Source organism: Pygocentrus nattereri, chromosome 5 (genome assembly GCF_015220715.1).
Source record: "Pygocentrus nattereri isolate fPygNat1 chromosome 5, fPygNat1.pri, whole genome shotgun sequence".
NCBI classification, from domain to species: Eukaryota; Metazoa; Chordata; class Actinopteri; order Characiformes; family Serrasalmidae; genus Pygocentrus; species Pygocentrus nattereri.
Window position 1 is genome coordinate 45397985 of NC_051215.1, and position 16856 is coordinate 45414840.

The 16856-nt window shown below is 40.9% G+C and overlaps 1 protein-coding gene across 5 annotated transcripts in view; it reads left to right on the forward strand.

Annotated features, from left to right (window-relative positions):
• The first annotated feature begins 809 nt into the window (after positions 1-809).
• bmpr1aa (bone morphogenetic protein receptor, type IAa) overlaps positions 810-16856 on the forward strand; it is a 36335-nt gene continuing 20288 nt past the window's right edge. For 2 of the 5 annotated variants that reach the window (XM_017715864.2, XM_017715870.2), the window contains exons 1-2: positions 810-889; positions 8789-8899. The gene's annotated coding sequence lies outside the window, so the exon portion shown is untranslated. Of the gene's footprint in view, positions 890-915; positions 1164-1373; positions 1422-5528; positions 5960-8788; positions 8900-16856 lie in introns of those variants that run through there. The other 3 variants (XM_017715865.2, XM_017715867.2, XM_017715866.2) reach the window with 3 other exon arrangements.

The window sequence follows — 16856 nt, forward strand, 5'->3', positions numbered from 1 at the left end:
CTTTATTGTTATTTAGTATAATCATATTTGTAATAAAAATAAGAAGAATATGTTAAATTTGTATAGCACCTTTCACAATTCCAAGGTCTCGTTACAACAAAGAACACAGACAGACACACACACACAAACTTTGACTAGGCAGTAAAGGATGAAGAGAAATTCTCATGAAAAAGAAAAGTCTTTAGATCAAGAGCAGTCACAGAGAGATGGAGCAAGAGAGTTTGGGGGCCATAGCACTGAAGGGCCCCCCACCCGAGGCGGAAAGTCTGGTGTGTGGGACAGCAAGTAACTTATTACAAGAAGACCTAAGAGAGCGAGAGGGACTGCACGAGGTCAGGAGGTCATGCAGGACTTTTAAGGTGAGAAGTGAAACATCTGCATACATTTTAAACCATTTAAGGTGGAACGAAAAACCTGAAACCTCAGCTTCATCCTCTTTCTCGCAACGTTCTGTTAAAATTATCTTTGTTTTTCTTCTTTGTTCTTCATACTGTTTCCAATCATTGTTTCCCGCAAACCTAACCGTGAAGGAGATGCAGAGCGTATCGAAAACGCTTTGTATGTCTGCTCACAGCTGCTGGAGAGCTGTCTAAAGCTGCTGATTAAACAAACTCCAACAAACTACTCGACCTCAGGCTCTCCAACTCACCTCCAGAACGTCCTTCGAGCCAGTAACGAAGAGTCGACTCCAAGCACTTCGAGTCATTTCGACCCCAACTCCCGAGTCGAAGAATCGGTTCGTTTGGAATCGACTCCGCATCACAGCTAGTATTAAATGGAAAAGCGAGGCTGCGCCGTGACTCTGTATTCTTTACTCAGAGAGAGAGAGAGAGAGAGAGAGACAGGCGCGTTTCGCTGGGAGGCACTGCTGAGTCGTACACTCACCAAGGTAAATAACTTTGGCTTTCTTGCGTCGTCGCTGCTCGATGGTGTTGAATATTTTCATTTTGATGAGTGCTGGATACTCGCAAACCTGTGCGAAGCTGCTAAACTGGCTCCAGCAGCTGCGCTGTCAGCAAAGCAGGGGACCCTCCGTCCGTTGGATCGAGGCACTCACACTGTTGGCCCCATGTGAGAAGTTGTTTAGAAAAAAGCGAATCAAATTATCTGGATATACAGACCTCATTTAACGTTGTCAGTAGGCATTTATTTGGAGTTATCAGGTAAGTCGGAATGAGAACAGACGAGAGGGCGTCTCGGGTTTTTTTTTAGCTCTGTTCGTGTTTTTTCTGGTTACGCTGCGTTTCCCTGCATGTTTACCTGTTTCTCTGACTGACTGGCCATCTTACCTGTCGGGCGATGAAAGAAGCCTTCTCCCGTGCGCTCGGTGACGGTATTTGAAAATGTTTGTTCGGACGTTTCACGATTGTGACCCTCATGTCCGTGTGTGTTGGGGGTTTATCCAACTTTCCCACAAGCAGGTTTGTGGACTGACTTGCTAGCTAACGTGAGGTGAAGAGGTGCTGCTAGTGCGCTAGGTTAGCTGACCTAAGCTAACTTGGCTTTGTAACGTTTCTGGTTGTTTTTCTTGTTCTTTGCTTTATAACTAAAACAAATTAAACAGGACGTAGTTAAGTCGTTACCGACAACCTTTCTCAGTATACCAGCAGGGCGACATTTATTCCAGCTTTCATTTGTTTATAACGTTGGGCTAACGGCTAACGTACGTTAGTTACGTTACAGCATCGTTGCTCTAACCTGAAGTTGGAGAGTTAACGCCACTTTACAGTTTGAGAAATCTTCAATGCGTTCGTTTTGGCGAGTTAATTAGGTTTTTTAAAATTAGGTTAGCTCGACCAAGTGATGAACATTCGCTTTAGCTTAGCTGCTCAGCCACCCAGTTTCAAGCATGAAGTTAGTTTGATAGAGTTAGCCTGCTAGCTTGACGTTAGCCTGCCAGTCAGCGCGATTTTCGTCCCAGAAGAAATGTGGAAATGTGGCCTGTTGATAGCAAGACGTTCTTGTATTACTGGGTTTGTCAGTGGTTACTTCTGGTTTGTAGACAGAATGATCAGATTTGACATTCGTGAGCTTTGGTTTACGCGCGCTAACCGTTAAAAGTAAATAATCAGCCTAGTACTGTTGGCTGAAGTGAACTTTCTTGTTGTTTGGTTTGTTCAAGGGACTTTGATGGGTAAAGTTACTCTTCTCAGGTTCTGACTTTTCCTTTCTTCTGTTTTTCAAAATTTCTCAATAGCTCGGTCTTTGCGATGTACACAGAAGTCAGTCAGAGTGGTTTAACGGGGTGATTTGTTTACAGTGGCGCTGATGGGAACCAGACGTCACCACGTCTGCAGCCCTAATATAGCCGTTTTATTTACCGTCCAGAGCCACCAGCGAACCTGCACGTGTCTTCTGAGTTTTCATATGTGATGTTGATGGCAAAATAGTCATACATCTGAAAAACAAGTTTGCTTTGGGGACTATTTTTCCTTGCCTGAACCCTTTTACCATGAATGGTAGGTTGGTTGGATAGTGTAGTGGGTAACACCTCTGCCTTCTACACTGTAGAAGGGGTTCAATCCCCACCTGAGTAAGCACCCTACCCTACACCAATAAGAGTCCTTGGGCAAGACTCCTAACACCTCCTTCGCCTACCTGTGTAAAATGATCAAACTGTAAGTCGCTCTGGATAAGAGCGTCTGCCAAATGCCATAAATGTAAATGAATGGGATTTAATCCAAAGCTTTGCCACAAAACCATCATAAAACAATGTGTCAGACATCAGGCAGCATATATCTAACAACTTCCTGCTCAACGTTTCGGACTCTTCAGACGTCTGGTTCCTATCCCCTCCGCTGTGAACATTTCTAACTCCACACATAAGCGTTTTACATCAGAACTCTCGGGATTTGTTTACAACCTGAACTTGAATTTGTTTACATTTCAACCATTTACTTATGTAGAGTTTTTTTTTTTTAATCTCTGGAGTTTTCCTTTAAAAAGCTGTTTTTCATTTGTAGACATTGGGGGTGGGAGGGAGCCTTTGCCTTCTGCTCCTTCGCCTACCGTCTCATACCAGTCAAAACTAGCTAAGGCGATAGGGGGTAAGAAAAACAGATGGCACCAAACAACTGATTCAAAAGGACTGTAGGCAAAGAAAAATAACCAGTGAATTTACTCTTTGGAAAAAAATGAAGGGTAAATGCTTGCTGTGTACAGATGCCAAACAGCTGTACATTCCACAGCTTCCTCCAAACTCTCCATTACTGAAAAAAACTGCACCAGCCAATATCTGACAAAATCAGTAGAAATGAGGCAGAGTGAGAGTACAAGATAACGTTAAACGCACAGGGAAATATTTTAACATGCTGTGTTTTCTTGTCTGCTACTGTTTTTACTGCTTGATGTTAGTGATTCTCGCCTGTCGGAGTAAGAATGTGTAGTTCTGCGTTTCTGATGGATAATCCTTGCGATATTAACTTCTGTCGCTGACTGAGCTGCATACATTCCAGATTGAGGTGGTTTAGAGGTGTATTGATGTTCGTGGTTCTATTTCTTAACTCGGTGATGGATGTTATGACTTATGGGTTTTGTGTGTTTCTCTTGTCTTATTGATTTCTCTTGTTCTTGTGTTTGATTTCCTTTTCTACTAATTTCTTGTGCAATTCATAGAAAAAAGGATAGCAGTTATAATATTTGGATAGATACTTAGTTTAGATACATATTTAGATAGATAGGCTAGTTTTGTCCATTAAAATGGTCAGAATTGGAATGTGTGTTTTGTGTTATTGAACATGGTTGCAGATGTTTCCTAAGACCGGGGTGCCCAGTTCTGCTTGTGGAGATCTACCGCATGGCAGAGTTTAGCTCCAACCCTGATCTAACACACCTGGCAAAGGTGAAGAAGGCCTTCAGGGGTTTCTGACTATTACAGCCAGGCATGTTGAATCTGAACTCTCCAGGGTGGTAGATCTCCAAGACCAGGATTGAGCACACCTGCAGTAAGGCACTGTTTCCCAGCCCTGGTCCTGGAGGCACGCTGCCCTGCTCGTTTTATTGGGGGTGGGCAGTGTGGTAGAAATATAACATTGCGATACTTTGACATTTTCACACTACGTGACGTCACAATATCTGTTTTGTCAGAGATATGATCCATTGAAACTAAGGAAAAGGCACTAGAAGTGTGCATTTAAAAAAAAAAAAAAAAAAAAAAAAAAAATATATATATATATATATATATATATATATATATATATATATATATATATATATATAAATATATATATATATATATATATAAACACCTTTTGTATGGATTTTTATTCAGTATTTGGTATACTTCATCCAGTTAAGCTCTCTTTATGAAGAAACATGCAGATGATCAGTGTTTTAGCTACAAATAGGTACACAGTGCCAATAAATGGGCTTTTTGAAGAATGTGGAGCTGGTGTGCCCTAAATATGTTTATGAACCAACCATGCACAACAAGTTCATATACCTTAGAGCAATGACTCCCAGCCCTGGTTCTGTAGGTGCATGCCTGGCACATTAAGCGCTGTTTGTGCTTTAACACACCCGCGACAACTCAATAAGGGGCTGGAAACAAGTCAATTAGTTAGTTCAGACGTTGTGAGCAGTATAAACAATATAATGTAGGGATCATGATAAAGTAAGTCACAATACAATATGCTTTTCTGAACATGTCATTGGTATCATCAGTACTCGTGATTTGGGGAAGCCTTTTAAAAGGACCCCCTTTCACTCCGTTAATTCTAGTGCAATTCGTTTGGAACTTTCAGACATTCTAAAATAAATTCCCACTTTTACGGTATGTTTTATTGAGGCCGATATCTTGTGTGTCTTACAATGAAGCGTTATTGACTGAGTGTAATGTTTTAGGATCTGACTAGAATATTTGAGCACTTAGAGATTTCACTTGGTTAAATGTTGCTGTGATTGTAGTTCATGTATTAGCACTAATACTAGGATGAGGATGAGTATAGAGGCTGTTTGAAATCTTAAAAAAAAAAAAAAGTGTGAAATTTCCAATTTGCTGCTTATGGAGCCAACGTCATTGTGTTTGGCTAACTTTCCGAGACGTGGCTGATGGAGAATGATTTCATTTTAAATTTGTGTGCGTATTATACGTGTGTTATTGACGTCATTTCTCAAGTAGCAAAAACATAACAAACCCAGGCCATAGGAAGTTATAGCTTCAGTTAGGCTTGTCAAACGTCTCTAATAATTCAACAGTTTTCTTGACCTGTAGGGTCTCATCAGTTAGCTTACCAGGTTTACACTGTAGAAGTTTCAGTTGGAGATGCCGATGTAAATGGCATTTCACTCGGAGCTCAGTGGTCTGTGGTTGGTTGTGAATCGGGTGCGTCTTTTCCTGTGACTTTTCTCTTGATGTTGCAAGGTCTGCCCGTACATGCTCAGTGAAGGGGTCACGTAAATGGACCGATGTGAACGCAACAGTGCCAAGACAAATGATCGTTACTGAGAAGTACTGAAACGATAAAAGACGATTGCGTGAGCAGTGACGATGAAATCAAACAACCTTTTTTTTTTTCCTTAGCTTGCCAGTTCTGCTTGAATATCTGTCATTTCCAGCTCAGGTTGTGTTGCTCAGAGCTGTCTAGGAGTGTATTTCAATCTCAGCAGGAGAGAGGATCGGATTGCTTTGTGGAGGCTATGACGAGGTGGCACTGGGGAGGAAGGTGGTTGTTGGAGGAGGTGGGGGAGGTTGGTTGGATCAGATTTCACATCCCTGCTTGCGTTCTTCAGCCCTCTGCACCTTCTAAAGTCGGCCCCCCCTCCATTCCACCCCACCACTCTGACTAACAGTGGAGACAGGATGGCTGAGCAGGAGAGGAAAACATTCACTCCCTTTCTTATATCACCTACCTCAGGGCTGAGCCTCGCATGCAGCATAAAAGCAAATCTCCCTAAACCGTGTGACTGACCTGTTATTATTGAGGATAGATTTAGGATGGTTTCTAGTGCAAGGAGAAGGGTGAGTGTGAGTCTTTATATTCACTTTCTGTGCAACATCCATCAGTAAAATGAAACAATAAAAGTGGAGATTTTGTGAGGCTGTGTAGAAGGAGACTGAATTATGACCTCTTCTATTAGGAGAGTGGTCTCGGGGTATTGAATAAGCCCCCAGTTGTCCTTTAATGGTATTGATCTTGCTTTAAATACTCTTAGCTATCAAAGTAAATTATTTAGAGTGGCACCAGATACACAGAATGCACGGATGGGATGGAACCTTGAGAGGACTCGGGATTTTGTCTTTTATACTAACAGAGTTTAGAAAGCTCACCTTATTATTTTAGGTTTGTTTGTGAGATTGTGGAGTGGAAAATTGAGTTGACTGTGCGTGTGTATTAAAAGAAAAGCCATGTTATCAGCAAAAAAGAGCTTTTTCAGTGCCTTTTACCTGCTGAACTGCTGACGGGATGTTGTTCTGGTAGAGTTCAAATAAAGAATAAGTTGGGGACAAAAGATAAATAGTGCTTGAAGGCCTAAACCGTAACCTACTTCTGTTTTTATACCAAAACAGCAAGATAGACAGCTATTTGAAATGGGTATGATTGAATCAGTATTCATTACTTTTGTAAATGTAGCTGTTTATCTAAAACAGCAAGTCCCGCATGCTTTTTCCACTATTTTAACATCTTGAGATTGTGTTTTTGGATTATTAGTTAGTGTTAGATGTGTTTGTGTTAACCTCCCTTTTAACTCGCTTGGTCACTTTTGTTTCCCTCACATTGCATTTCTTGACTTTATTCGTACTGTTCGTCTAGGGGTTGGCATATTTTGATGAGTCACTTTTTAAAGGCTTATTCTGCATAATACCTGTAGTTTGTAACTTGTGGTAATTAATTTTAAAATTGACACTGTCTATTGCCCAGCCCCCTGGCTATAACGTTTCACTATTTCAACATTTGGCCACCAAAAATACAGAACGTGTGGCCGGAGCGGCTGCTTGCCTTGGAGATTTTTTTTTTTGCATTATTTTTCACTGTGAGCAAGCCAGTTTGGTTGGACTTGAAAATCTTGCTAATTGCCTCAAAACGTGTTTTGTCAGAATTTTTTGTCAGGTGTTTTGAGTTGGATTTTGTGGGCTGTGAACGCACCTGCAGATTTCAGATTGATCGCTTATGGGCTGCTAAGCACATCCAACATTTTCTGAACATTCTTCTGTATGATGGCATGGAATAACACATTCCTACTGTCTTTAAATCCCCAAATCTTACGTAGTGCAACTTTAACAAAGTGTTGAATAAGCTGAACGGTACCTAGTGACATAATCAAGATTTGATGACACCGGGCCGGGCTGCATCTGTAAAGGGAAATACAACAGTCACCACAAAGGCAACATCTTATTGATGTAAGGTTTTGAATAAATGTTTCATTAATCAAATCAGAACCTTAGTGTTTTGGTATGGAAGCATGCTTGTAAATACAGTGTAAAAATGATAGACATGGTTATTATTCAGTTGTTCATAGTAACTATTGTGTTATCAGTTCTTACTCTTGGCTGCAAGAATTCTATATTCATTTTGTATTTTGTCTGTTGTCTGTCAAGGGGAATGTTGGTGGTGCTTTACTGTGTAAATTGTTTTTAAGTTAAACTTTTAACTTAAAACAACTTCTACGGCTATTAATACACAACCCCTTGCTGGCTAATTTTTGCTCTGGCAAAGGTATAAACGCATTCTACATATTGATATAATCTAAATCAGTAGTCCTTTGGGGGCAGTTGTGGCCTGGAGGTTAGGGAACTGGCCCTGTGACCGGAAGGTTGCCGGTTCAGTCCCCAGGACTAACAGTCCATGACTGAGGTGTCCTTGAGCAAGACACCTAACCCCCAATTGCTCCCCGGGCACCGTGGATCGGGCTGCCCACCGCTCCGGGCAAGTGTGCCCCCTAGTGTGTGTGTGTGTGTGTGTGTGTGTGTGTGTGTGTGTGTGTGTGTGTGTGTGTGTGTGTGTGTGTGTGTGTGTGTGTGTGTGTGTGTGTGTGTGTGTGTTCACTAGAGTGTATGTGGTGTTCAACTTAACTCAGGGACCCCCAAATAATTCTTCAAATATTTGCTCTGCCCGTAAGTGTTACACAGTGGGCTTATATTCATGTGTCTAATGGGTTATTTATTACAGTATCAAACAGTAGTGACTTCACTTTTCCATTTTCCTCTTTTACAGTGTTGTGTCTGGTAAATTGGATAAAAAGAAAATTGTAGGATAGATCATGTCGTTCATGCTGAAAGACTCAGCACAGTTATTAAAACTTGGCCTTCAATGAAAACACATTTATTCAGGTTACACTGAAAAGTCTTGGCAAGGCACAGTGGTAATGTATTTCTGTCCAAAGATGTTTTGCGTTCTTGTACGTCACACATTTTTGTGGTTTGATTCTTGATTCTAAGATTGAGATTCAGTCTGATTTTCAATATTATGTGCCAGACATGAGTTCAGCCTAAACTTAATTTCAGTGTCAATAGAAAATCATAGGCTTCGACTTTACCGGAGTCTGTTAAATCGGCTCCAGTGTGTGTTAATAATTTCTTGATTTCTACAGAACCCTAATTATATACTCCCCAGATACTGTGTTGAATTTTGGTGCTGTTTTGAACTTATTGTTAATACTGTGTTGAAATTGTTACTATTTATTGCTGTTTTTCACCAACAGGAGTCTACAGTACATTGCATGTTCAAACAAAAAACGGCTTGAATGAAAATAATATTCCCTTTTCCCACTTTAACAGTGTTTTAAGTAGATTTGATTGCAGTTCTTGACAAAATACTGTTTCTGTGTTCTTGTTCTGAACCTGTTGCAGTGAGGATCCAGATGCCACTTGGACATTTCTGTTTAAATCTGAATGACATCAACAACCTGCCACCGTTTAACACGTTTCAGCAGCATGGCTCCAAGAAATGGATGCATCATGGTATGTACATTACTCTGTAATGCAGGTGGTGTAAGTGATGTGGTTCTTACACTTGCACCCAGCCTTCCAACTCGGCGCTTTACATTTTGTAGTTTTACCTAGTTTCTCAAAGTTGACTTGATTTGGTGTAGTTTACCATGTACAGTCTAAGGGAATTTTGGGGGGGCGGGGGGTCGATTGCTTTAGGGGGCATTGCATTGTGATGAGGTCAAAAGTTGCTTATTTACAGTATATTTCTAATTGTGTTCTAAAAGTCTAAATAATACACACTTGAACAATACACGCATGTTTAGCGCCTATTTTTCTGTGCAAAACTGTTTGGGACGACCTGTTTCAGATCATGGCACAGCGTTTCAGTGGGACTAAAATGTCTTCTGTTCAAGTGGCTTTGTTGTCATTTTTTTTCTGTGCTGTGTAAGGATGTATTGATACTGATAGATCTGTAAATCTCTAGTAAACCATTGTGTTACCCACATTATTTCATTTTATTTATCTTTGTTTTTACTGTTTTAAGCGCCCTGACTTTCCAGACTATCAGCTAATTTAACAACCAGCTGTAGATGTTAACCGATTAAGCTCTAGTATCTAACCTTCTAGTGCAAATGCCTAGCTAACTAACGGACACTGTATGTGTACACACATACATGACGGATTCAAGCAGACTTGCTCTATCATGATTCACTGTCAGCAGCAAACTTGCAATCACCGCATCACTGTGATGGTAGCATTCTGACTGTGGTGGTCAACCGTGCAGATTGTATTCTGTCTGTCTGTCTGTCTGTCTGTCTGTCTGTCTGTCTGTCTGTAATCACCCATTCAGGTATACAAAACCAAATTTTCATAAAAATACTCAAATACGATTTCAGATTGCAGAAAAAAGACTTTTTTATTTCTTTAATGACCTAGAAATTGCATTGTCTAGCCATCAGTGGATAGATGCTAGAGCTAGATTTTCCCCCTGTGCCACACATGGTTATATCACATTGCTGTATCAATAATCAGATTGGCACTAGAATAACTGGATTATTGGGTCTAAATTTGGTGCATATTTGCATTTCAAAATAGGTTGAAAATTTTCCTCAAAAACGAGTGCCCACCACATTGAAAAACTGAACACTTGGAAACAAACGTTTGTCTGGCAGTTACATCCTTATGTCTGCACCTCAGCCAAACCTGGCAGCTCGTGAGGCTGAATTACATGAAAAGGTAAATGCTGACCTCTTATACTACATAGTAGCAGAGCATAAATTACAATTTTAAGCTCTGAGAGTATTTTTTGCTGTGTGACTTAAGTGCTGTGCCTCTGTTAGTATGTACACTGTTAGAAATAAGCAAACTATGCAGGTACATGATTCATTCATCAAGCTACAAACAAAATAAGGCCCAATCCCATTTCCCCTCTTGCCCCTAACGCTGAGCCCTACCCCTCCGTTTTGCGCGCTCACGTCTAGTGGTAGGGTTGTCCCGATTGTTGTTGAGATGGAGGGGTAGGGTGAAGTGTTAGGGCTACATGACCCTTCAAACGGAGGTTTTTCAGAGGCAAGACTACAAATGGAGCACTATGAGAAAATTCCCAGCATGCTATGCGAATCGTTGGGAAGATGGCTGCACAAGCGACCAAAGAGACGCATAAATATATGCGCATATATAAGTCTTTTCTCTATTAAAAAGCCGCTGTATTGTAAGAACCATTGTAATAGCGTTTTATGGTAATTTCCTTCATAACGCGCATGAAGATCGCTAGTAATACTCTGATGTCTCGCTCGCTACCTGGCGAATTTTCCCGTTCCACCTTAAATGGTGCAGCAGTTACGCTCTGGTATGTGAGGTTGCTGCACCATTTAAGGTGGAACGGGAAATCGATCATGAAGCTGGCGATTAGAAAGCCAAGTTCAGCTTCATATCACCGAAGAATTCTTGGTGGCGATAATTAATTGCCCCCCTCTTTGAAGGCGTATGATGCCCTAAATGTATTTAAGCAGTGAGGAGTTGAACTTTCCCCTCCTCTGCTGTCACTGCAGACCGGCAGGGTCACCTACAGAGCAGCGCTGGTAGCTGTTAATGAAGTGATGCAGTTTTTTGTTTGTGCTCTTTTTTTTTTTTGGTGGCTCGTTGGATTGATTGAATCGCAAGCACCCGTACTTTTCAGTCTCCTTTGGATAAACAGCAAATATCAGTGCGATTTTACCATTATTTCTATAGTCTGGAGACAAAGCAGGAAAACACATCTTGAATATTTTTCCAGGCTATTATAAATATGATCCTCCCGTCCTTTCATGTGACACAGAAGTGAGATCACCACAGCTGGAGGTGGCATATTGGAAATGTCCGGAAAACCTTGTCTCGTCTGTTTACGTAAAAGTTGCTGATTACAACTGATGACGTTTCCGGTTCTTGAAGGGTTGTCCCATTTCATAGGGGGAAGATTTCAACCACTACCCCTTCTAACTCAGTTTCAAGGGGGAGGGTTACACTCAAACAAGGGTTAAAGGTAAAAAAAAAAAGATGTGATTGGGCCTGAGTGTACCCTCAAAGGTACAACAGTGGTTTCAAGGTCCAATGGTGTACCTTACATGGGTTTTTCCTAGTGGAAATGTAGGTATTTGTACCTTTTCGTAACCAAATTTTTAAAAACAGAACAATAAAATAAAATTAAAAAAAACCTGGAGACGAGACGGTGTATGTGGAGTCAGTACAGTTTAGAAAACATCGTTTCAATGGGTTCTGGTATCGTCATGTTCCCTGACTAAAGGTACTGGGATGTACCCCTGAGTGTACTGGGATGTACATACTGCTTGGAAGAAATACTAATGCGTTTCAGAAATTTTTCCCTAGCATTTTGCCTAGCCTGATAGTCCTAACCGTGGGTTTAGCTATGCCCTTGCTCCTTCTGTGTGCTGCCCTGGCTTAATTTAATTGAAATCTAAGTTAAATGCCCATGAACTTTTAAGCTGGATACAGTTTAGACTTCCTCTATCAACTTATTTCAGACTCTCAGACTTGACTAATAGCTCATTTTGCACCTGGGTGCTCCACCAATTAACTTTTATTCCTTGCCTGCTGTGTACTGCGGTCCAATGTACTCACTTTTGTAGACTTAAGTATGCTTGGTCAGCCAGCTCTACAGGAGGCAGCTTTATGATGATTAATAGTACTGGCTTTTAGACTAATGGAGAGCCAGAGTTGAGATGCAGAAGGAAAAGCGAGGATGATGGAGAGAGGGCTGGTCAAGGGGCACATTTCAGTGTGCTTCAGTATTCTTATGGTAATCCATTCCCGGGATGAAGCGCAAAGCAGCCAAACAGACAATGGCAGTGGAGCCAGAAAGTCTGCCCTACAGTGTAGCAAGCCTTGAAAGGCATGTCGGGCAGGACGCCGACACGGAGGGAAGGTAGCCGCGGCACACTGAGTGCTGCCTGCAAGGAGGGGCCCCAGGAGGGACCAGGGAGCCCGGCCAAGGCAGGCGAAGAGAGGAGGGGGTTAGACAAACACCAGACCATGCTGGCCAGGCAGGAGAATCAACTAAATGAGCTGTGATATTGAAGGAGAAGTGGTATTTCTTTGATACACGGTTCTCTGCTGTTCACTGCACTGCTGTATTCTGTGTTTAAAGTAGTCTATTTATGTGCCGTGTTGTTTTGATACTACAATAAAATACAAGTTAATATCTGCAAGATTGAGCTTCAGATTGCTAATGGAAGCATTTGTTAATACAATTTTTTTTTTTATACAAATATGCATAATTGTTATTGTATAGACCATGTAGTTGTGCGAGAACAAATTTCACTATCGCAACACCAACATTAACGGGTTGGCTGACTGATTTGAGGGACCCCTGCATTGTGTAACCTTTCACAATGGGGAGTAGACCATATTCCTCCCTGAGGATGGCTAGACGTCACTGGCTGGCTGTAAGGCTCTGCTCAGGTGCACCATGGTCACACAGTACAATACCTTCTTTGATTCTTCTGCCATTTACAGAAATGTATGGCGCCAGTGAGCGCTCAACTTTCAGCAATGTGTAACGAAACACTAAACTATATCTCATCTTAAAACCACCAAGTTCAGTGTGGTATAGAATAGTGAACTGATTGAGCGATTGCATGGATACTGTTTATAGTGACAAGGCGTTTGTTCCCCTTTTATTTAATGTATTTGCACGCATGAATACTTAATTTTGCACTCTGCAGGTAATTGGTCCCTAAAATACTGTGATTTTTTTTATTAAAAAAAATGTTTTTCCAACTAGCTGTCATCCTCTTTTAACTTACTCTTCCACACACTTAAGATCCAGATGTTTCCAGACACATCTTCAAATGAACGAAATCAGCTACTTTAAGGTGCAGCAGTTGCAGACGCAGTTGTTCAACTGTGCACATGCAGCTTGTATAATCTCCATAGAAAACCTTTACCAATGGAACAGGGCGCTGTGGAGCAGCTGCACATGAGCCTAAGGTCACCATGCCCTGTGCCAAGTGTTGAGAGGTATGAAGTCTTCCTGCACTGGGTTGTGGAGCAAAGGAACTGGGTTCTCTGGAGTGTTGGAGCTCCATCCAGTACCTTTTAGAAAGAGTTTGAGTGGCCTTTGTTATCCAGAACCAATTATCCTAGGTCAGTGCCTAACTGCACTAAGGCTCTTGTGGCTCAACGCAAGCAAATCCTCACAGCAGTGTCCAGCATCTAGCGTAAAGCCTTCTCAGAAGTGTAGGGGCTCTTCTTGCAGAAAACGTCCTGTTAATACCCTAGATTTAAAAAGGAATGTTGGGTAAGCAGGTGTCTACAATTTTTTTTTAAAACTCAGTCTGTGTTACACATAATGATCACGTCCAGATTGAAAATGCTTCCTTTTAGGGTAAACGGAGTTTAAGGTAAACCCTTAACCTCAGTTAACCTGGTTTGATGTGTGGTTTAAGTGGTATGAGGTTTCTGAATAGCCTTTTGTTGATTTCATCCCCCCTAACAGCCAAATATTTCGCACACACACACATTGTAGGTGAAAGTTTTGTTTTGCTTTACAGTAAGCTGTGTCTCCATCAACCCAGCGCTTGTCTGTGCTGGCTGAGCCATTCATACAGAGGGATTATGCAACATCTGTCTGAAAAGTTTTCATAAAATTAAAATCTAAAATAATTCCTCACCTTTGTCTGCTTTGCAGATTTACTCAGAGTGCTAAAGTTGAATCAGATTTGTTGATGCAAGTGGGTCGTCTCAGACGGCGATTGGGAGCCACTTCTGTAGGCAATCAAGATTTTTGAAAACTCATTCATTTGAAATGATCTTAGGAAGGGTCACACTTAGTTTTTAGTTAGTGATTATGATTTTCCATTAAGAATATGATTTATCATCTCCTATAACAATTTAGTTATCAAGAACAGTTAAACTGATGTGCATCAAGCCATGGAGTGGTGCCAACTAGTTAGCAATCAACACAATCTTGAGCCACCATTTCAGTAGTGAGGTACTGCTCTAGGTTTTCTGTGTTCAAATCAAAACTGCTTAATAAAACTGCAGCAGAGCTGGTAATAAATTCAGATTTTGAGTAGATACAGATCACACTGGTTTGGTGGTGGTTGGATAGTGTAGTGGATAACACCTCTGCCTTCTATGCTGTAGCCTGGGGTTCAATCCCCACCTGGGTCAGCACCCTAAACTATACCAATAAGAGTCCTTGGGCAAGACTCCTAACACCTCCTTCGCCTACCTGTATAAAATGATCAAATTGTAAATGTTTGATAAATTAATAAACGGTACAGAGTAACATCAGGTAGTTTGTCAAATGATTGCAACTGACTGTTTCAACACATTTCACCATCAGCCTATTTCATGTAATGAGGGCTAATGTACTGAGGAAATAATTACTGTAATTTTTAATTCTTTGATTTTAAAAAAAAGTTTTGTACTGCATTGTAAAAGTGTATTCACCACTTTCTATTTCAGCTCTTCCATTCCACCTTGAATGATGCACCATTTAACCTCAATGGCATGTTGACGGGAGAAGGTAACTACAGCACCATTTAAGGTGGAATGGAAAATTTGAATATCAAGCTGGCAAATAGTCAGTTTAAGCTTCACCCTCTTTTCTGTGACATTCTGTGAAAAGTATTGTTTATTTTTGTTTTTTCGTTCCTTGTACTGCCTCTAATCATTGTTCATTGCAGACAGTGCAAAGGGGGCAGAGCAGTGCAGGACGTGTGTTTGTTCTGACAACACCTGATGATCATGTTACCTAAACTTGTACTCTTTCCTGCTTTACACACGCTCCATCAGAATGTACCTGAAGCCAGCTGTGATGAAAAATCACAGTCAAGAAGTCTATTTCAAGCATTTTGACTCTTGAGTTACTGGCCAAGAGTCAACCCAGACTCCTAGACGTGTTGAGGTTGACTAATCGTTTCTTTTGGAATCAACTCCCCATCACTACATTTCAGGTTTAAGAGGGCTATAGGGGAGTGTGAGAATACCAGCTGTGTTAAACAGTCTTTCTGTCGCAGTGCTGGAGGAGCATACATGCGCTGGTAATCGCAGGCAGTTTATGCCAGAAAGAGAAACATCTTTTGTGTTTTGCACCAAATTAGTGTTTTCCTCACCATCAGTGACATTTTTTTGCACATGCCAAGTTCACTCATGATTTTGTTCTCAAAATATAGTGATAAAAATGGTGTTTCGTTAGTGTTCCTAGGTTTCTCTACCAAGAAGTTCTCATTCTTAACCGACATTAAGCATTTTCATCTGACCAAAGTCAGTTTTTTTTTTTTTTTTTTTTTTTTTTTTTTTTTCCTTCAGATTTCCATGTCCTTTACAGAGGATCCAGAAAAGTAGTGGTTCACATTAATTGTTTGTTTGAGTCTCATATGTTGCCTAAGGCTTAGCCAGAATGTTGTTTATTTCTGTGGTCAGTGGATCATCTCCTTACTGGGGTGTAGCTGTCTTCTGTGTAAGGAGATTCACCTTTGGTAGCCAGTCATGTAATCCTCACCGGAGAGGATATCTGTAAAGTCTGCTACAGGATTCAGAGCCGCATTGAGGCTCTCAAGCATCGCCTCATTGTGCCAGGTTAGTGTAACGGGAGGATGCCTATTTTTAGCGAAGACCTGCTTGGTTGCTGGGGCCTACTTCAGATATTGGTTTGGATCCCCATCTGTTAAAGCAGTTTTGCATAAAAAGAATGAACATTGTTATTTTAATAACCCAAAGAAAAAAATTGGCAAATTTCTCAAAATGTTGAAATTATTCTTGCTGGGTTCAAACTGGGAAGTCTGAATTCTTATTGCTTTCCAAGCTGTGAGGTGGTTTCATCGACATGCATCTCGGGCTCTTGGATTTTATAGAATTTGTCACTCAGAGATATCAGAAATAACTCCGCCATACCCAGTTGAGGTTTTTGATGGGCTTATAGAAAGGGCTTATATATTGTCACTCTGGTACGTCTCTGGGAAATGGCTGGACTCACTGCTGCGGAGTACATTAGACTGTAATTTAATACTTGACCACATGTCTAAAGTCAGTGCCAAAAACTGGGCACTGTAAACCATTTATTCTACATCTGGGTGAACCTGGTTGTAGTAGCGTGGAATGGCCATTTGGGTGAAGTACCTGAGCCTTCTTAATTCATTTCAATGATTGAGAGATGTAAGCAGTTCTTTTAAAGTGGCCTTCTGATCTGTGCTGAAAAATCTCTTTTGCTCCTCTGGCTGTCTCCGTCGTGCTTAGTGGAGTTGCCAAAGGCAGCCTTGATGGAGGGTTGTGATTGAGGAAGAGGCTGGGAAGAACTGTTTGTTGGCTGTGGACAATGTGAAAAATTCAGTTGAAGACTGAATTCTTTTTAGCAGATTTGCCAAGATTTATAATATTATCCATTTTATTTACTTACTTATTTGGCAGAATCTTTTCATCAGGTTTAAATTCTTTTTTTTTCTCACACGAGTTTGTAAAGAGGTTGTGGAAAGATTAACAACCA